This window comes from Armigeres subalbatus, chromosome 2 (genome assembly GCF_024139115.2).
Source record: "Armigeres subalbatus isolate Guangzhou_Male chromosome 2, GZ_Asu_2, whole genome shotgun sequence".
In the NCBI taxonomy this organism is placed as follows: domain Eukaryota; kingdom Metazoa; phylum Arthropoda; class Insecta; order Diptera; family Culicidae; genus Armigeres; species Armigeres subalbatus.
Genome location: NC_085140.1, coordinates 427,272,696 through 427,288,521, shown reverse-complemented (window position 1 = coordinate 427,288,521; position 15,826 = coordinate 427,272,696). Strand labels below are relative to the sequence as shown.

Below are 15,826 nucleotides of genomic sequence, written 5' to 3'. Positions count from 1 at the left end.
TCATTACAGTTTTTTTTTAATTTAACGCTTGTACAATAATATTATAACACACCCCAATATCTACATAACGCTGATCATGAAAAATCAAAATATAAATTGCCAACTTCAGGAATTGGATTAACAACAATAATAAGTTCTGAAAACTCAGATTTGAAGATTTTGATTTGAAAAATGTATTGGTGGTAGCCACTTTCCTTCGATGGGACTTGAAACCATGACTCTCAGTACGCTAGACTGGTGTTTTTAACCAACTAAGCTACGAAGGCCATCCGTCGGCCTTCGCCGTTGTGCTATTTTTTCGTGATTTCATACTAATTATTAGAGAAGCATCTACAGGTGAAACATATATTGAGTACTAGTCGTATTCAAAAGTGAATCTGTCACAATAAAAAAGCATTTTGATAGAGCCAATGTGCTACATGCTGTATAGACACTTACTATGCTGTCAGGTTTTAGCCATTTTCAATATCGAGGCATAAACCGGACATTAGTTGTTGTTATCGGCCCGAGACCATAAAACAAAGCATTTTCTCTCAATAAATAACAGATCCCATGTTTTCGAATAAGAAAGTTGGTTTAAGCAAAAGGTCCATGAATGAGAAGTAAAACAGAATGACTACTTTGTAAATTGTTTGTTTTGAGAAGCTTTCGCTGATATCATAAAAATCTATAAATATCATAAATCTATGAAATAGGAACAGAAAATCTAATGTTTCGAACCATTTAATGTTTATCTCTTGGTGATCCTGAATAGACGAAAATAGCTCAATAATACCAAATGTTAATAAAATAGCAAAATGGAGATGATTGAAAACAGACGATAACATCAATATTTTTCTCGAACTCACGACCCAGCCAAAATACCATGAGGAGATCAAGTTATAAAGCGATCAATATCATGTGCCATTAGTTTGTTCTTATCGATAGCATATCTTGACATTTAAATGATATTTTGGTGCAAATTCTTGATATTGTTGTCTAGATCTAGGCAGAAAATCAATGTTCCAGAATTAAGGTAATAAGCCTCTTGTTGGAAGTAGACAAATATTTTGCTAAGATCTATTAATAATTCATGTGTGGAATCAATAAATCCGGTATGAATTTTATTTTTCAAATTAAGAAGCTTTAAATATTATTATTAACTTAACAAGAAGAATTGCATGGCTTTAACATCACTGTACTTTGGTTCTTTCGAAATTCTAAGGGTTATCTGGGATTCTTAATTTAAATTCTTTGCAATAATTAAAAAAATTATTTTCAACATTTTCTCTGAATTATTAAAATAGCTAATAAATTAAATTAGGAACCTCAAATACTTCTAATTATTTTCCAAAAAGCCTAATGGAATAATGTTGATATGTCAGATCATGGTATTTTTCTCGTTAGTTCCAAATGTGCATTTAATTATTTATTATTAATTATTATCAGCATCATTTTCAAAAATACCCTTTTCCCTCAAATACAGATAATACAGATTTTTATTTAAGGCTAATACAGATTTACTAATAAATCTGACAGCCCTTACATCAAAGCAAGTAATTTGGTTGAATGATTCTAACCACGCTTAAAAACTGTGTTGTCATTGCAAAAAAAACCGCCATTCGACTTTGGTTATAATTCCGGTTTTGCTTTATGTTGCTGTTGGTGGCATTCATAGATTGCATTTTTACATCAGTCACATTTGATTAGGAAGAACATCTAAAATTTTTGAAGCCTCATCAACTGTTCTCAACTGTTGCCAGATTTTTATGTTTCACTTGACTGAATCGGCAAAAATATGTTTGTCTCGGGTAGGAATAATAACAAATTTATGGCATTTATATATATATATATTATATATTTTTCTTGTTAATTTTCAACGCCGCCCGGCTAGCTCAGTCGGTAGAGCATGAGACTCTTAATCTCAGGGTCGTGGGTTCGAGCCCCACGTTGGGCGTCCAATTATTTTGATTCAACCGTATTTACTTGATCAGTTTTTGGTTCATCGATAACGATAGGGTATTTATGATACTGCAGGCGAAGCGTGTCATAAGTTGCATTAGTGCTTTGATTAATGGACCGCTCATTATTTACTCATCCTCACTATTATACCGCATGCATGTTCGTAATCTGCACTGCGTCGATTGGGTTCATTAATTTTAAAACCGCACATATGTGGGCTTTATTCTGCCACGCGAATCAACCTTTCTTTTGCCATTTAAAACCACAATGAAACGTAGTTGAATACGGTCGCCGCCGATCACCGCATACGTAACATATACCCAAATCGGATTATGATTAATGGCAGATCAATCGGTGGAAACGAATGCGATGCAGCATATTCAACCCGACGCCCGTTTCATTGACACATATGTTCGAATTCAATCCCACCTCACGCGTAACAAACGAGCGTCGTTAATCGTAAATATTTTGGATAATTATTGAAATTTTAACGCTGCCGTTCATTAGAATGGGGAAACCCTTGCCACGGAACGGTTTACCTTCATGCGGAAAGCATGTTGACATTGATAATAAATGATCCGATCGTGGTGGAAACGGAGGAAATATCCGAAAAAAAACCCTGAACGTTTGTCATTACGCGGTTGTCGGTTTTGCACCTCCTCTCAGTGCGCCCAGTTTCGGAACCGGGAATCGAAGTCGAAGCTATAGACAAATGAGAAATGAACATTGCGCGCGATGATGGAAGGATTATGCAATCCATTACCGGACGGCGCTATTTCATACCACAGTGCTGTTTTCGGTGGTCAAAATCGGGATGATGGTAATTTCAGACTTCGTGTGCACACTTTCATGTTTTCATTTAAAAAAAACTACAGAGAATTATTAGGATTTATTGCAAACCTGACATGAATACTTTTCAATAACACTGGTTATTATTATTGGAATATTGAGGGAATTTATGATTATGAAATAGTTTTGACCACCGAATTGTATAAAAGATGCCCATTGTGGTGCTTTGGCTTTGCCATTAAAATAATGTTGTATTTTCGCTTTCTTCTAGAGACTATATAGAGATGGCAGCCGATGATGGCTCGATGAGTGGATGATGGTTTGACGGTTGATTGCTACCGGCACGCGACAGATGTTTCCTTACGGCAGCAGCCAGCCAGCGTCGCCCGGTGTGCGGTGCACATTGGTGGCCAAGTGCAACCCGCGACGCTTAAGTCGGTTAAGTTTTGCCTCGTCACTACTGAAATAGGTAAACAGTTTTGTGTCGGGCGATTAATTTTTATAATGGAACTTGTAGAGCAAAATGATAATCAATAATTATCGACGGTGATGCTTAGTGAGTATGAAACGAGGTTTTTTAGATGGCAAATTGAAATCCTGCCATTTTGGTATTTGACCAGTGCAGGAGAATCAACTTTCAGGAAATAAAGTTTAGTACACGCGTTCTGCCATAACAACGCAATAGTAACGGTGGTGTAATGCGTATTACGCCATTCCATCACGTACAACGAGATGAGTACTCTTTAGCCGACCTTGCCAAAAGCATATTATCAACTTATCTCCATTATGCTGTGTTGAGTATTTTTGTTGTTTTATAATGACGCACGTTGTCTCTCACTTTAGCTGCAACAGTTCAACTAATGAACTGTTCTTTGCAAGGCCTTTTGCAATTTAAATGCTGATTGCACTGAAAAACAATCTACAATTCAGAAAAAAATATTTTAAGCTCTTTTTAGTGGAATGTATTCAACCGTCAAAGACGAGTTTAGTACTCTCCATTTAATTCCACTAATTATTTTGTTATCTTTGCAGATATGTATTTCGACCACAACTGTGTGGTCGTCTTCAGTGTCTCGTACTTGACTTGACTCGACTCAAGTCGAGTGAAGCACGAGACACTGTTGTTGTGGTCGAAATACGTATCTGCAAAGATAACAAAATAATTTGTGGAAATAAATGGAGAGTACTAAACTCGTCTTAGACGGTTAAACTACAATTGTGAAGAAGATAGATGAAGCTCTAAAATAAATTTAAATTAAACCCCACAGTTTGACCATGCTCAAATGGTTGATTGTCAAAAACGGTTTATTATTGGAGTCCGACAATGAGTCCAATTCCAAACAAAATTTAAAAAACTTCTATGGGGTTCAGTGCGGCAAGGGCGATGGAGGATCTGATCAGTTGGTACCGATGAAGATCCAGTAGGAAATGGAGCCAGTTACTTATGCAGCAGGAGTCGATCTGGAACTATTTTCAGAACAGCGTTAGCGGGAAGCAGAGTTATTTATAAGCAGTTTCAAGAACACGACAGTGGCTGGTGGGTTTAACACTTCTGACTTCAGAATCTGATGTGGCAATGGTGACAGGCAGATGTACTTGAAGCAGTCAGGAATCAATTCGTTCTGTCAGATTCGGTTCAAGATGTGGTTTGAAAGCCATTCGGAGGGCCTGACAAGTTGGTAAAGCTGCAAAATTTAAAGACCATCTAACGATAATGCCGTGCGGTAAGATGCGCGACTACAAAACAAGGCCATGCTGAGGGTGGCCGGGTTCGATTCCCGGTGCCGGTCTAGGCAATTTTCGAATTGGAATTTGTTTCGACCTCTCTGAGCATAGAAGTATCATCGTATTAGCCTCATGATATACGAATATAAAAAATTGAAACTTGGCTTAGACACCTCGCAGTTAATAACTGTGAACACTACAACACTGAACACTGTGAACACTGTGAACATTCAAAATTTTGTATCTCATGGACGATTCAAATCAAGGCCGAGTTGAAATCTGCCCCAGACCTATCTACAAAGGATTGTTCAGGTTTCTGCTATGTACTTCATTGGAATCATTTTGTGTTTTTATATTATGTTATTCATATTTACAAACATTTTTTATAATAAATTACACACCTATTTACGGGTTTGCAGCAAAATGATTTTTAAAAAATGAGAAAACCATGCGAGATTAATCACTCAGAGTACTCATTGATTGATAGAGTGTGAATTCACCAACACTGCTTCAGAGACTCCTACGAATGTTTTTCAAGAAATTATTTAGGATTTTAGTACAAGAACTCTATAAGATCTTCTTCTAAAAAAAAATATTCTAACGTATTCTAAGAGCTTCATCATGAAGTATCTCTCTACAACTCCATAATATGCTTGCGTAGTTTCTGTGAACGAAAAAAAAAATTGATGTCGAATGAAACCTTGAATAAGGACTTTAAGGAAGTTCCAGAAGAAAATCCGAAATCGGATAACCAAGGGCACATGATAGTACGCAAAAAACGCACGCTTCAGGCACCCGTTTAAGTGTCCCGAGAAGAACTGCGTGCGGAGATCATCTTATATTTTTATATTTATATTCATTTTTTTTCTCTCTGCTCCGTAGAGTTGTTAATGGGACAACTGAGCCTAATAAATCAACGCACTAATAAACATTTGCCATAGAATAATATTTCCCTGGAAATGAACTCGAAAATAACTTTTACCCAAAAACAAAGTTTAATTGAAAATAACTTTTTTTGAAAACTAAATTTTCTTTGGAATAACACTTCCCGTTCTAGTTCTGAAATTACAAGACTAATATTACAAGTAAATCGCGATAAAAACATTAGTGGAATTTACAAGTAACTGTTCCTTAAAGAAAATACATGTAGAAACTATTAGCGTTGGCTTGTACTTATATTTACAAGTATGAATGGTTCTGTATTTTAATTTACAAGTAGCTTTCGTTTTATTATTTCAGCTCTGCAAAGTAAATATGCATAGTTTTATTTTTTTACGACTTTACGACAGAAAAAGAAACTATTATTCAAAACGTTTCTCATTACCGTAGAGTGAAACACTATGCACTAATAATAAATATCTAGTTGTAACAAAAAAAATTGAAAATTATGAAAAATGACTCTGGAGATAGCAGAAATACTTTAAGTGTTGACATATTGGGTGGGACCATGCATTTTGCCCTGTTTTTGACAACAACCATGAAAAAAAAAAGAAAAACTACTTAAATTGTTAACAAAATTTGATGCAATATTATCATCAATAATTTTGAAATGATTTCTGTTAAGTTTTATTGTAAAAGAAATCGCCTTAATTTCATAATCGGACAAAAATCAAAATCCAAGCCGGCATAAGCCCCACAATTGACGTAAATTGAAACTTGCTTCAAAAACATGCGTCAAACAAGTCTAGCGGAATTAGATTTTTCATGGAAGATACGTTCGAGTAACATACAAATCGCCAAGATTAGAACTTATTCAAACCACGTAAAAAACACTCCAGTGTACATATTTTTTTCTTTGTAAAAAATGTATAATACCACGAAACCGGATTAAACCACGGAATTAATAAGTTAACAGAGAGAAGGATAATAAATTTGTGTTCCATGTATACCTATCGCAGGTAGAATGGGTGTTCTATGCACAAACTTGCAGAAAAACATAAACAAATCAAGAAAAAATATTTTAAGCTCTTTTGGTGGAATGTATTCAACGGTCTAAGACGAGTTTAGTACTCTCCATTTAATTCCACTACGTTTTGTTATCTTTGCAGATACATATTTCGACCGCAACTGTGTGGTCGTCTTCTGTGTCTCGAGTCAAGTACGAATACGTACAAATCATTTATCTCCGCATTGACAGTGAACTGTCGGATGAATTTTGACAGGTAAATGACAAATAATTTCAACCTTACTAATAATACAAGTACTAATATTATTAGTTGGCGAATCACTTTTATGCAACACAAATTACAAGTACTTGCAATTTTTTGACTTGTAACATGTAGCTAATAGTATTAATCTGATTATGCTACAGGGCCCAGATAGCAACTTTTGGATACCTCTCTGGCCAGAGGTAAACAACCTTTCACTTTAGTGGGAATCAAGTGAGCACCTAAGTGAAACTTAAGTATAAAAAAAACGCTTCGTTTCACTTTGTTCAATATCCGATGTACAATTTAAAAATTGACATCAACAGAATAAGTATGTACCCTTATACGACAAACGATTTTGTAGAAATCTCTTTTTGAAGAAGTCTCGAAATAAAGTCGAAACGTCGGGAAAATATGAAAACCTTTGTTTTGATTATCCAAAAAGGCAACGGCAAGGCCGTTAGAAATTCCGATATACCATCATCAATCGAACCCTCCCCATCATTGTTCTTCAGGGAGTTATTTTGGAAACTCCTCCAGGAACTCCTTTGGAAATTGCTCAGAAAATTCTTTCAATTATTCCTTCCAGAGTTTTTCTAGGGAATTCTTTTGGAAGTTCCTTAAAATGTTATTTAGGAAATTCCATTAAAAAATATCCAGGAATTTCGTCGAAAATTCCTTCCAAATTTTTAGAAGAATCCCTTCAGTAGTCCCTCAAGAAGTTCCTAATAGAATTCCTTGTTAAGTCCATGGAGTCCATGCTTATGCTTCTGGGAGTTCCTTTCGCCATTCATCCAGGCATTTATTCGCAAATTTCTTTAATAACTTGATAAAAAATTTCACAATATGATGACCCCCAAGATATTTTTGAAAAGTTTCTCAAGGAGTTCTTAAAATCCTTTGCAAACTCCCCCATGATTTTTTTTCGAGAATAGCTCCTGCAATTACACAGGATTCTGTTTTCACACGATTTTTTTTCGCTCTTATTTTTGATCGTGTGACTTCAATTTGCCACCAAAATCTTTGCAACATGTTTCAAAAAATCCTAAATAATTCAAAGAAAAATCACATAGTAATTATTATGCGTTAAGCATTTAGGATGGGTGAAAAATTAGGAAAGTGTAAATCGTGTAAAAACAAAATCCAGTGTATTCCTCCGGAAATTCCTCCATGGATTTATTCTTTCAGGAATTCCTTTGTCGATCCCCACATTTTTTTTCGATTTTTTTTTCCAGAAATGGGAATTTTTGTTCCTCTCTTTATTTCGGAAATTCGTAGGGATATTCCTGGGGAAATTTCATCTGGGGTTTGTTTCCGAGAATTTGTGAAAAAAAATGGAATTTTCTCCAAGAGTTGCATCAGAAATTATTAAAGGAATATTCACGGAAGATCTTCAAGGAGTTACTTCGAATATTTCTTCAGAAATTCCTTCAGGAATTCCGTGGGATATTCCTCTCGAAATTTCTTCCAGAACTTCCGTCGGGAATTTTTCGAAGATTCTTCATGAAATTTCATAGAAATTGTCCTCGGAATTTCATATGAAATTCCTCTAAGAGTTCCATAGAAAATTTCTCCAGGAACTCCATCGACAATTCCTCGGATAAATTCATTCAGGAGTTCCTATAGGAATTCATCTGAAAATTCCTTTTAAGTTTCTTCCACAGACATTTTTAAAGAAATTCCTAAAGAAATTCACGGAGCAGCTTTTTAAATAAAATTTCGATTATTTCTAGAATTTCCAATGGAATTCCTGTTGAAAATACAGAAGAAACTCGAGGAAGGATTTTCTAAGTAAAAATTGCCGGAGGAATTTCCAAAGAAACTTCTTGAGGAGCTCGCGGAAGAAATACTGCAGAAACTCTCAAAGACATTGCTGGAACAATTTCTTATGAAATTTCCTAAAGGTATTCGCAATGGAATTTTTGGAGTAATTAAATTCTGAAGCAAGTTCATAAGCAACATCTGTGGCAAGTTTCGTAAGAATTTCTGGAGTAAGTCACGCTGGGAATCGAAAAGGATTCCTCAAAAACTTATGCAGGTATTTCTCATGGAGTTGTTGGAGGAATTTCCAACTCAAATCATTGCTTCATAGTAATTGTCAAGTTGAGACATCGTTCAAACGGATTAAATCCCTTGATAAATTTTCGAACGTATTCCCGGTGGAATTTCTTAAGCAATTTCTATAAGAATTTGTGAAAAAAGCGTGCAGGAAAGGATTCCCTGAAAAAATTTCCGACAAATTATGCGGATGAAAAAAATGTGGGAATTTCTTTAAAAATTCCACTGGATTAAATTTTAAATTTATTTGGCAGCAAAATAAAATTTCCATAAAAAAATAAGGAATTTTCCATAAGCAATTAGGAAATTTCAATAAAGAAATCAGGGTATAAGCAATAAATAAATATAAAATTTCCACAAATAAAACAAAATATCCATAAACAATTAAGAATTTTCCACAAAACAAAAATAAAAAAGCACTTTCAAAAGGAAAAATTGCAATTATAAAAAAAAAAATTTCCATAATGAAATCAAAATGTTCCACGAAAAAAATACAAAATTTCCATAAATAAATCAATGTTAGCAATGAACAATTACAAAATTTTCCACAAAATAAATATTTTTTTTCCATAAAAAATTAAAAAATAATAAATTAACAGAGAGAAGGATAATAAATTTGTGTTCCATGTATACCTATCGCAGGTAAAATGGGTGTTCTATGCACAAACTTGCAGAAAAACATGAACAAATCCAGAAAAAATATTTTAAGCTCTTTTGGTGGAATGTATTCAACCGTCTAAAACGAGTTTAGTACTCTCCATTTAATTCATCTACGTTTTGTTATCTTTGCAGATACATATTTCGACCGCAACTGTGTGGTCGTCTTCAGTGTCTCGAGTCAAGTACGAATACGTACAAATCATTTATCTCCGCATTGACAGTGAACTGTCGGGTGAATTTTGACAGGTAAATGACAAATAATTTCAACCTTACTAATAATACAAGTACCTACTAATATTATTAGTTGGCAAATCACTTTTATGCAACACAAATTACAAGTACTTGCAATTTTTTGACTTGTAACTCGTAACTTGTAGCTATTATTATTAGTCTGATTATGCTACAGGGCCCAGATAGCAACTTTTGGATACCTCCCTGGTCAGAGGTAAACAACCTTTCACTTCAGTGGGAATCAAGTTAGCACCTAAGTGAAACTTAAGTATAAAAGAAACGCTTCGTTTCACTTAGTTCAATATCCGATGTACAATTTAAAAATTGACATCAACAGAATAAGTATGTACCCTTATACGACAAATGATTTTGTAGAATTCTCCCTTTGAAGAAGACTTGAAATAGAGTCGAAACGTCGGGAAAATGTGAAAACATTTGTTTTGATTATCCAAAAAGGCAACGGCAAGGCCGTTAGAAATTCCGATATACCATCATCAGTCGAACCCTCCCCATCATTGTTCTTCAGGGATTTTTTTGGAAACTCCTCCAGGAACTCCTTCGGAAATTGCTCAGAAAATTCTTTCAATTATTCCTTCCAGAGTTTTTCTAGGCAATTCTTTTGGAAGTTCCTTAAAAAGTTATTTAGGAAATTCCATTATTTATCCAGGAACTTCGTCGAAAATTCCTTCCAAATTTTTAGAAGAATCCCTTCAGTAGTCCCTCAAGAAGTTCCTAATAGAATTCCTTGTTAAGTCCATGGAGTCCATGCTTATGGTTCTTGGAGTTCCTTTCGCCATTCATCCAGGTATTTATTCGCAAATTTCTTTAATAATTTGATAAAAAATTTCACAATATGATGGTTATTTACTTTCTTCCGCAAATGCCAAGACACCCAAAAATTTGTTTTTGAAAAGTTTCTCAAGGAGTTCTTAAAATCCTTTGCAAATTACTTCATGATTTTTTTTTCGAGAATCGCTCCTGCAATTATTCCTCCGGAAATTCCTCCATGGATTTATTCTTTCAGGAATTCCTTTGTCGATCCCCACTTTTTTTCGATTTTTTTTCCAGAAATGGGAATTTTTGTTCCTCTCTTTATTTAGAAAATTCGTAGGGATATTATATATTATATATAATGTTCTCCAAGAGTTGCATCAGAAATTATCAAAGGAATATTCAAGGAAGATCTTCAAGGAGTTACTTCACATATTTCGTCAGAAATTCCTTCAGGAATTCCGTGGAATATTCCTCTCGAAATTTCTTTCAGATATTCCTTCGGGAATCTATCCCGGATTTTTTTCGAAGATTCTTCAATGAATTTCATCGGAAATCGTCCCAGGAATTTCTTATGAAATCCCTCTAAGAGTTCCATAGAAAGTTTCTCCCGGAATTCCATCGAAAAATCCTCGAATAAATTCATTCAGGAGTTCCTATAGCAATTCCTCTGAAAATTCTTTTTAAGTTTCTTCTACAGACATTTTTAAAGAAATTCCTAAAGAAATTCACGGAGCAGTTTTTTAAATAAAATTTCGATTATTTCTAGAATTTCCAATGGAATTCCTGGAGAAAATACAGAAGAAACTCGAGGAAGGATTTTCTAAGTAAAAATTGCCGGAGGAATTTCCAAAGAAACTTCTTGAGGAGCTCGCGGAAGAAATACTGCAGAAACTCTCAAAGACATTGCTGGAACAATTTCTTATGAAATTTCCTAAAGGTATTCGCAATGAAATTTTAGGAGTAATTTCTAAGGCCATTCATGAATCAAGTGCATAAGCAACATGTGGGGCAAGTTTCTTAAGAATTTCTGGAGTAAGTCACGCTGGGAATCAAAAAGGATTCTTCTCAAACTTATGCAGGTATTTATCATGGAGTTGTTGGAGGAATTTCCGAATCAAATCATTGCTTCATAGTTATTGTCAAGTTGAGACATCGTTCAAACGGATTAAATCCTCTGATAAATTTTCAAACGTATTCCCGGTGGAATTTCTTAAGCAATTTCTATAAGAATTTGTGAAAAAAGCGTGCAGGAAAGGATTCCCTGAAAAAATTTCCGATGGATTACGCGGATGAACTTCCTAAAAAAATCCGGGAATTTCTTCAAAAACTCAACTGGATAAAATTTTAAATTCATTTATCAAAGGAATTTATTCCGAAATTGTTTGAAAAATTTCCAAAAGAGTGCCTGATTTTTTTTTTAAGATATTGCTTGAGGAATTTTTAAAGACATTTTTGGAGGAATTTAAAATAGATTTTAGGAAGTATTGAAAAACTCTTTGAGGATCTTCCGAAAAAAAGGAAGGAGTTTCCTAAGAAATTCCTGGCGGAACTTCCGAATTCACTCCTTGGGGAACTTACGAAAAGAATCCGAGAGAAGTTTCAGAGGCAATTCCTGAAGGAAGTTCGTAATTTTCAATCCAATAAAATGGCGCCTATTGTCAAAGCTACTCGAATTTCGAATAAACAGTAAAATTGCAAAGCACAGCGAATAAACAGCAAAATGGACAGTTTGTGAACAAAATATAAATCGGCATGTTGACAGAATCATTAAGAAGGTCGGAAAGAAACACACTGCCAATGATTTGTCGATATCCAGAAACAGTAGAGCCTGTGGTAGTCCGGAAACGGAATATAAACGGTAGGAGTTGTTGAAAATCCAATAATCCAGTTTGTTATGAATATCGCAAATTTGTGGATTATAAATGTTTCGTTGATAATTGGAATACGTTTGTAGAAGGTCAGATAGTATATTTTACGAAAAAAAATATTTCTAAAAAGATTGATGGTTTAAAAAACATCGACAATATAAAGGGTCCTCTTTATAAACTGAACAGTTCTCACCTGAGTGATGTTTATAACCAATATCTGGAACAACTTCTTACGGAAATCCCAGAGATATTTCCTAAGCAGTTTTTGATGGAATTTCTGAGACAATTCCTGGGGGAAGTTCATAAGCAGTGTCTGAATTCCTAGAGAAATTTCAGATGGAACTCCTGGAGGAACTTTCGAATGAAATATAAGAGAAATTTCCAATGGAATATCTGGAAAAATTTTTGAAGGAATTTTCAAAGGAACTCTTGGGAAAATTCCCGAAGGAATTTCTGAAATAATTTCCTATGGTATTTCTGGATAATTTTTCAAAGAAATTTTTGGAGAAATTTCCGAAGCAGTTCCTGGATGAATTTCCGAGGTAACTCCCTGAGGAACGTCCGCAAAGACTCCTAGAGAAAATACTGGGGCAATTCCTGAGGGAAGTTCATAAGCAAAATCTGGAGCAATTTTTGAAGGGGTATCTTCCGGTGGAATTCCTGGTCCCTGGAAGAATTTCGAAAGAATTTCTGGAGAAATTTTCAAAGGAGTTATTGGAGGAAGGCAATACCTAAGTGAATTTCGAGACAATACCTGAGGGAAGTTCATGAGGTGTTCAGTGCGTGTTTTCTCTTGTTTCGGACAGCAGAACGATCGCGCAATTTACCGAAATATTGTGTTCTGCATTGCGCGGCTGGTAATAAAGTTAATCAGTTCAGTGCGTGTTTTTTCGGATTAGCCATCGAGCAATCGTTGTGCAGTGCGTGTTTTAGTCGTCGCGATGTAGTTATGATATCGAATCAGTCTTCGGGAAAATACGTAAGACACGCGTTGCTTTTCCATTTTTGTATCATCATGAATATGGCGTCGTTCAAAAGAAATAATTAGTCGCTTACCAAGGCGATTTCCAATAGATTTCCTTCCCAACTAACATACTATTCCTTTCCAGTGCGCTCATGAAGATGCAGAGGATTCCTCGGTCTCTTGTAGCAATGAGTGTCGAGCTAATTTTCCTCCCCTTATCCTAATTGACTGTGAGGACGTGGCCGGCATCGTTATTGGTCTTGAATTAAAGAAACTCCGAAGCATATACAGCGAGAATAGCTTTCTAGTCCCGAAAAAACTATTCAATTGGTGAGCTGTGCATTATTTGTTGTTTCTCGGACAATCACGACTAGCAATCACGATGGGTACAGTCAATCTAAGCGAAGTTAATACCTGAGGAAAGTTCATTAGCAACATATGGAACAGTTTTTACGGAGGTTTAAAAGATTTTCTGAGGCTATTGCTTAGGGAAGTTCATTTATTTGTATACAATAAATTCAACTGACCATTTTTTATCTTATTGAACTACTTAAATTTATTCCAACAGCAATAAACAAAATACAATGTTGAATGAAACTCATAACCAAACAATAATATTACCATAACCTACGATCGCATCGGCGGTAAAACAAGACATTTCATAATCACAACCTTTATATAAAACGATAAACAAAAAAAAACTGCATTACAAATTAACTTAAGGACAAGCCTCCCGGAACCCAAAACTCAAAACAGCTTCCAGCTTCGCTACGTCGCAGCATGCGTGGAATAATAAAAATGACAGATGTACGTAGCTTCCGTTTTGCCCATGAAAACGCATTTAGTATTGGTTTCCGGCTGACTTGTCCTTAACGCTCTTAAGGTTTCCATGATTCATTTAAATGAATTTTAAACTTTCGAAACTTAATACTTTTAAGAGAACATGGAACACCCAGTCTAAGAGATGAATGCATGTATCAGATAATTAGCAATCAGCGTTGGAATCCTTGGAGAAATTTTCGATGGAACTCCTGGAGATATTTCCAAATGATTCCCTAGAGGAATTTTCTAAGGAATTACTAGAAGAATTTCCAAAGCCACTCCTTAAGGAGCTCCCCAAAAGATGATGATGTATGACGTAAAACAAAATATCTTGCTTCACCATTGGAATGGCCTATTATTATGATGATTAAGTGCTTTTGAAAATTGTTGCTGAGGGTTGATTCAAATATGACGTCTACTACTTTTCGGAGGTGAACTAGCCTTGGGCTAAAAACCTCTTTAATAAAGATTTTAATAATAATAACGTCTACTACTTTTTGAGATTTTCAGACCCACCTCCCCACTCTGTCATGCTTTTTTGTATACGTGGTGTACACACTGTCACAAAATCTTGACCCGCCTCTCCCCCTTAAACTATGGACGTTATTTTTGAACGAGATAATAGGGACACGGCAGGTATTTCCGTCCATCGTCATAGGGGCTAAAACCAACGAAAGCAACGTACATTTGCTAGAACTCTACTATAGCAAAACGTTTCTCCTGAGTTTACGATTTGGTACGTATGAGTTTTACAAAAAAGCGTCTCTTTTATTGGTTTTTGAGACTATGACGAACAGACGAAAATACCTGCCGTGTCCCTAGATATTAAAATCATATGCACATTTAGTTTGAACGGCATTTTTCCCCAAAACTTACACATTTGGTTTGTAGATTCTATTTAAATGTTACGCGTAATAATATGGTGTAATAAAAATATTCCGCCCCCGGGTGGACTCGAACCACCAACCTTTCGGTTAACAGCCGAACGCGCTAACCGATTGCGCCACGAAGGCCGATAGGGATTTTACAATTTACGAATATCATACTGGAGTCCTATTTTTGCGCGAGTACTTTTGATCAATTTCTCGGTAAAAATATATCTCAATGCTCTACTAGAAATTGACCGCAGTGTAATTCGTCAACATGAGTGATGAATTCATATCCATACTTTAGTATGAAACTAAGAAATACGATGTCTACTTTTATCGTGAAGTCTTAAGCGATATAAAAAGCCAGAAAAGAGAATTCATAATTTTGCCTTATTCGGACAGAAAGAGTCTCGTAGAGTTATATATTGATCGACTCACCTCGACGAACTGAGATGATGTCTGGGTGTGGTCATTCGGGAAAAGTAAACATTCTAAATAAGTTAACAAGAATCCGTTAAACTATTCCACAACCAGTGTTGGTAGAATCATACTCAAATCTCAATCATCGAGGTCTCATGCGCGAGGTATTTTTTTATACTTTATTAACATGATTTTTAATTGACGCAAGGTAACTCGCTTGCGATTCTGTTAGAACAGTATCGCGCTTGAATTTTTTTACGCAGAATCGCATCGTTTCGCTCACTCGTCGCAACCCAATGGAAGTGTATTTTATGTTTACATATCGATTTATTATTTATTATTTTAAGCGAACAAAGTTAATTAGATGCAATAAACATTGGAAAACACGTTAAAATTTTGCAATGATGCAAACTGCGAGTCGAATCATGAACAATTCTCTGGGCCACGAGTCTGGTGGGATTTGACTCGCACTTGAGTTGAATCGTGGATGAGATTTGAGAATTCGAGTTTTTCCCAACATTGTCCAAAACAGCATTCTTAGAAATTTTGGGAAATTAA

General features: G+C 35.2%; 2 non-coding genes across 2 annotated transcripts; one reads left to right on the top strand and one right to left on the bottom strand.

Annotated features, from left to right (window-relative positions):
• Positions 1 to 1,863: 1,863 nt before the first annotated feature.
• Positions 1,864 to 1,936, top strand: Trnak-cuu (transfer RNA lysine (anticodon CUU)). The gene has a single exon. It is a non-coding gene; the product is annotated as a tRNA-Lys (tRNA).
• A 12,982-nt stretch (positions 1,937 to 14,918) lies between these two features.
• Trnan-guu (transfer RNA asparagine (anticodon GUU)) lies at positions 14,919 to 14,992 on the bottom strand. The gene has a single exon. It is a non-coding gene; the product is annotated as a tRNA-Asn (tRNA).
• Between the last annotated feature and the right edge of the window lie 834 nt (positions 14,993 to 15,826).